The following is a 6,568-nucleotide window of genomic DNA, read 5'->3' on the forward strand; positions in this document are numbered from 1 at the left end:
TGGCTATGGCAAATTCTGGACCAGATACAAATGGAAGTCAGTTTTTCTTGTCGTTGGCACCTACTCAGTGGTTGGATGGGAAACACACTATTTTTGGACGTGTTGCCCAAGGCCTTAGTACACTGAACAGACTGGGCATGGTGGAAACAGACAGTCAGGACAGACCACTTGATGAAGTCAAAATCCTTCGGGCTTTTCCATTATAAGAGCAGAACAACAAAGAAATTAGGTGGTTATTACCTATTATGTCGAGATTGTTGACTGTAGACTATGTGCATGCCAGAAGGTCATGCAAACATTTTAATCTTCATAAACAAGCTAAAACTTTACATTAAAGGAGAACTATGAGATGAGTGATTTCACTCACCTCATAGTTCTAGCCGACCTGTGACAATGAGACTGTCACAGGTCGGCTCAGTAGATCGGGAGGTGAGGGAACACGTACCGGGTTCGGTCGCCTCTCGATCCTGTCACGGCTCTCTGCCGTGACAGGGGGAGGGGCTGGATTCCCCGATCCGATCTGGCGGAACGGGAGGGGGCGGGTACAGCTGGCTCTGCCTCTAGATAGGCAGAGCCAGCTGTCACTCACGCAGCTGGGCGGATCTCGACATCGATGTCGGGATCTGCTCCGCCTGCGGCGTCTCAGTATACTGCGAGCTGTAGTTTGCGGTATACTGAGCTTAGGGTAACGGGAGGACGCTAGTTTGTGTCCTCCCGTTACCCTAAGGAGAACTATGGGGAAAAGCACTGACCCCATAGTTCTCCTTTAAAAGAATCCGTCACAATGTCCATTACTAATCATAGTCAAGGTTGCAACATTCACTAGTTCTAATGGTATATACAGACATTAAGATGCTTGCCCTGAACCGGATGTTCATGGCTGAATTTGGGATTTGTGTAAACGTCCTGGCTAGCTTTCCCTAGCTGAGGCTCTTCAGAAGAAAGTTGATTGGTCTGGATGTCATTTTGATGCCAATATTTTTTTTGTTCACAGCCCGTGCCCTTCGGGCTCCTTCCTCCATATGCACCAGATTGATGTTAACATTTTAAAGGATATTTTGGTAGACAACATCCACTTATGCTTAACGTGCATTCTGTAAAAATTTTTACCAGCAGACTGTACTGCAGGTTGAAATAAAAAAAATAAAATCATATCGATGGTAGAAGCATTGATAAACCCTGCACATGGGGTCTGTTGTTTCGTAATTGCCTCAAAGAAAAATATTACCTGTGAAATTCAGGAGCTGCTACTATTGCAGGCTTTTTTTTTAAAGGCAGGATCTGTCCAAATGCAGTCCTCCAGGGCCAGGAACCAAACACATTTTTTGGCTTTTCTCTATTGGACAGCTGTAAATTCAGTAACGTATGGTTCAAGAAAGAGTCAGATAATGACTCGGTTTATATGAAAGATCTGACTTGTATGTGGCCTTCGAGAACAGGAGTTGGAAATCTCTGAGCTAGTCGGGCCGTGAGCCTTTTCTATCTCTTATGGCTGCATGTTCATGCCAGCTCAGGCTTTCACTAGTTAGTGAAGCCTGGACAAGGATTACAGCTTCCATGCCTGCACCTTTAATTACCACCACTGTAAGGGCCTATGTTGATGGGCTTGTATTGATGGCATCAGCTTGAAACACTTCTGAGATCATTTATAATTTGAACTTCAGTTGACTGGGCTAGGAGCTGCTATCTTTCCCACTATGTAGAGTTGATCAGGTCATTTCCAGTTCCCAAATTCCCACTTTTACTATATAGAGAAAAGCCAGATCCTGTATTTAATTTGACCTGCTTCAAGCAGGTTTTCCATTCCCATAGCCTTTTATAGGAATGCAAAATTTGTGTGACACGATCAATATCAGATTGACACAGGCCCTAACTTTAGCTATGAATTTGTGTGAAAATGAATCGTCTGTCCTTCCTGTATTTTAGCAGAAATAATTTGTGAACTGTAAAGCCACCTGATCACCTCTACATAGTAGACAAGTAGCAGCTCCTGGCCAGGCACACTCCTTGCTTTTGGGTGAGCTGAGGATCACTGCAGGGGCATTTTGGATTGAGTGGCAAGAGCAGCTTTGAGTACTTCTGTGATTCTCATCCAAAATGATGAGATGTAACAGTTTTTGTTACTATTTTGTGTATCGTAGTTTTTTTGACATCACTAATTTTTGAGGCTTGATGGTTTTTCTTGACCATTGAGAGACGCAGGTAGTCTTTGCTCTTGGGTTGTACTGCTACCTACAGAAGAATTGGACACTGGTAAATCAAAGAACTGTAGCTCAGCCCAGGACTCTTCCTGCAAGATTCTCAGTATTTTGCTGGTATCCTAATAGGATGGACATCTTTTAGTCAGCAATGCTCCCTTTTTTCCCTTTCCACCAATCAAGATTCTTCACTGCAGATGTTTGGTCCCTACACAGCAGCTAAATCAGCCTTTTTCGCAGCCTAGTTTTGAAGTGCAATACCCAGACCCAACTGGGTGTTTAAGGGCAAGCCTGGAATGTAGCCTTCAAGCACTGGGTTCCACTTGTGGCGATTTCCAGACCCCATTAATGTTAAGCTAGCTGCTGAGCGATTTCCAGGTCCAGATCTGCTGTATTTGCCTCAACGCTTGCCCTATCTCTGAAGACTTACTTTATGAGTAGACGGCTACCTTGTTTATGGCCCACTGAGCACCTTCAAATTTCCCACTTTTTGATAGTTTACTGCAGGAGGAGTTAACACTGAGGGAGTGCATACTGACACCAGCCTCTAGGTGGAGTGTTGCATGCTTTCTTTCCCACCATTTAACCTTGAGGATTAATCTTCTCACTGCTGCTTTGGTTTGCAAGAGCCATGTAGAAATCTGATCCACGATTTGTTCCTGCTGCCCTTCTACAGTGACGTGGTCACCTCCTGGCTGTCTCACCCTACAATCTGCTACCAGCAGTTGGGTTTGTGAGTACCTGAAGTCTTTGACTCGTACCCTGAGCTATGTTGCCTATCAGCCTTGTGGTTGCAACATGTCTGATTCTAGACAAAGGGGTACAGTCCTGCTGTATTGGTGTGCCCTAACATCAATAGTATGCAAGGTTTTGGAAAGAATGGTAGGGGACTATATTCAAGAATTTGTCTATGAAAATGGTATAAGTAACAACCCATATGGATTTATGAAGATCTGCTCTTGTCTATTAACAACATTCTATGAGGATGCGCGCAGTAACTTAAGAGAACTATGGGCTAAGTGGTTTTCCTCATAGTTCTCTTAAGGGTCATGGGAGGACATATACAGGTGAAACTCGAATAATTAGAATATCGTGCAAAAGTAATGCCAGTAATTGCTGCAAAAGGGGCCCAAACCAAGTACTGAGTACATATGCATGCTTATACTTTTCAGAGGTCCGATATTGTTCTATGTACAATCCTTTGTTTTATTGATTGGATGTAATATTCTCATTTTCTGAGATTGGGGTTCTTGGGGTTTTCATGAGCTGTAAGCCATAATCATCACAATTATGACAAATCACGGCTTGAACTATCTTGCTTTGCATGTAATGAGTCTATCTCATATATTAGTTTCACCTTTTAAGTTGCATTAGTGAAATAAATGAACTTTGCACGATATTCTAATTGTTCGAGTTTCACCTGTACTAGCGTCCACCCGTGACCCAAAGCTCAGTATATAGCGAGCCTATGCCCGCAATATACTGAGACCGCCACAGCCTGGTTGGATCTTGACAATGCTGTTGAGATCCACCCAGCTGCGTGACAGCTGGCTCTGCCTATCTAGAGGCAGAGCCAGCTGTGTCCGCCCCCTCCCCATCAGTTCCTCCACTCAGCACTGGGGGGGGTGGAATCTAACGGTCACCGCTCTCTGCAGAGATGAGCGAGCGACGGTATGCGTTCGCTCACTTCCTGATCTATTGAGCCGAAGTGTGACAGTTTAATTGTGATTTTCACTCACCTCATAGTTCTTTAGAGGAAGGCTAGTGGATGTAGCTTATCTGCATTTTACTAGAGCATTTGAAACAGTATCCACAAATGCTTGAAGGAGAACTGAGGTGAGTGATTTTTACTCATCCTCATAGTTAGAGCCGACGTGTGACAAGGAAACTGTCGGCTCTATTGATTTGGGAGGTCAGCAAACACATACCGTCGCTCACTTCCCAATCGTCTCCCTGCAGAGATTCCCCCCCTTCCTTCTCCGATCCTTCAGCTCTGACTGGAGGGATAGGGTGGGCACAGCTGGCTCTGCCTCTAGGTAGGCAGAGCCTGCTGTCAATCAGATAGGTTGGTGGCACTAGACCGTATCGAAGGGATCCGTCCCGGCTGCGGCGCTCTCAGTATATAGCAAGCTGTAGCTCGTTATATACTGAGGTTTGTGTCACGGGAGGAGGTTAGTATATGTCCTCCCGTGCCCCTGATTAGAACTATGGGATAAAAAGGTTACCCCATAGTTCTTTTAACTTTCAAATTAAGGTCTGTTGGCATTGAAGAAATTGTATGTACATGTGTAGAAAATAGTTGCAGGAACAGATCCAGATGGTAGTGATAAATGGAACATTTCCTACATGGTCTAAGACTCTGTCTTTCTAGTCCTTGCTGGGCAAACCTTATTTCAGGAGTCTTAATCTTCTCCAATTACTTCCAAACAATAATAAATCATTTCAGCTCTTACTAATGAGCCATACCACTTTGAAACTAGAGGATCAGCCTGTTTCTTCTACCAGTGCTGTTCCAAGTCTAGGATCTTTTAGAGCTCCTTAGATTGCCAGGACCTTTGTTGTGCACCCTCTGTTCTCAGTCTTCCTTTTATGAATACTGAAAACATCCTGACAAGATGTCTACCTCCCAAATGTTTGTCAGCTTTGTATCTGTTTGAGAAGAACTTTGTTAAAAAGTGGTCTGCCTTCTCTGTGGATCTGGCAGTGTCCTGTTTTTAAGGACCCCACTGATGAGCTGGAGCTTTGTTTTCTCAAGCATGTCTGGCTCTAAGCTTGATCTGTCAAAACTTGGCTGTCTGGTCTAAGGCTATTAGAAAGTATCTGATCACTATGTCAGTTGATCCCTTGGTCATAGAGTATCTGGAACTAATGCATACAGCTCTGAGCTACAGTGTGGATTTGGTTGTTTGATTTTTTTTTTCCCCTGTTCTATTTACCACGTGAGTCTCTTGTCAGTGCATATGTTGAAGACACTGGTTAAGTGTTGGACTGCAGAGCCTGTGTGTAAGAAGCACTTAATCTGCATGACCTGCAAAGCGCCTTTGGGCTCGTCTTGGATGCCCTCATTAAAGATGCAACAGGGGGCAAGAGTATCTGTCTCCCTCAGCCAAAGAAGACTGGGGCTCAGTCTGGGATGGCTCACTCCTCATTCGATGTCAAGAAAATACTCAAGTCTCATATTCCAAGCCAAAATCTGCTTTAACCACAAGCCTTGGAACTCCAAGCCCTCAGACCAGCGCGGCCCTGAAATTAGCAAAGGACCACACATAATCTGTGAATACAATGCTACAGTAAGCTGTCAGAAACTGCAGACATGTTACAGGAGAACATACTCTAGCAGTTATTGGAGACAGGGGACACATTATGTGAGACTGCTAGAGCTCACAGCTATTACAGCCTTTGTACAAATCAATGCTTCCACCGTGGTGCTCCATACCCCCCACTTAAAAATGATTTGTTCCACATTAGATATTTCTCTCAGCAAGGTCCATTATAGAGGCTAGAGGAAAAAACAAAAATAGAAAAAGGGATGGACAGCACAGAAAAAAAAAAAAGCATTTGCTGACACTTGAACAGCCTGCAATTCAGATGCTGTGGTGCAGGTAGTGTTCTTGAGGGGCTACAGGCTAACGTTTCCTTCCCCGCTTCATCAATTGTAACCTACTGGTGTCGCTACAAATTAGCAGATCTTCATGAACTACTTGTTAATCTTGGAACACGGTGCCCCTGGTTCCGGTGCAAGAATAGTTTCAGGGAATTTTCTCCAACCTGTTCACTGTCCCCAAGCCCAAAGAGAACATGCACCTCATCTTGGATTTAAAAAGCTCTAAATATCTTTATTTGAGATCAGAAGTTCTATATGGAATCCACTTGGCCCTTCATCAGGGAGGCTTGCAGTATCCCCATATGGGGTACCTAGACTGCCTCCTATTGGAGGGAACAGTTAACACAGGTTCTGCCAAACACTGTAGCCCTATCTGTCCAGATCTTTTGATGGATCCTAAACCTTCAGAAATCAGCACTGGAACCACCTCATCACTTGGAAAGTCTAGATCTAGTCCAAGACAATTCTAAAGCCGGTGTTTTTTTTTTTCTCAGGAGAAACTTAAGTCCATTTCAATTGCCCAGTTTCACTCCAGCCTCCTACAACACACAATTCTGTTATGGCAGTACGAGTTAGTCCAATCCTTGCAAAGAAAGATGCATCTAGCACAGGGGTAGGCAACCTTGGCTCTCCAGCTGTGCTGAAACTACAAATCCCATAAGGCATTGCAAGCCACAGGCATGACGGGATTTGTAGTTTCAGCACAGCTGGAAAGCCAAGGTTGCCTACACCAGGTCTAGCACCAACAACCAGGTTGTCCATGGCT

The sequence above is a fragment of the Nanorana parkeri genome, unplaced genomic scaffold (genome assembly GCF_000935625.1).
Source record: "Nanorana parkeri isolate BGI_ZX_2015 unplaced genomic scaffold, ASM93562v1 scaffold77, whole genome shotgun sequence".
Taxonomy (NCBI): domain Eukaryota; kingdom Metazoa; phylum Chordata; class Amphibia; order Anura; family Dicroglossidae; genus Nanorana; species Nanorana parkeri.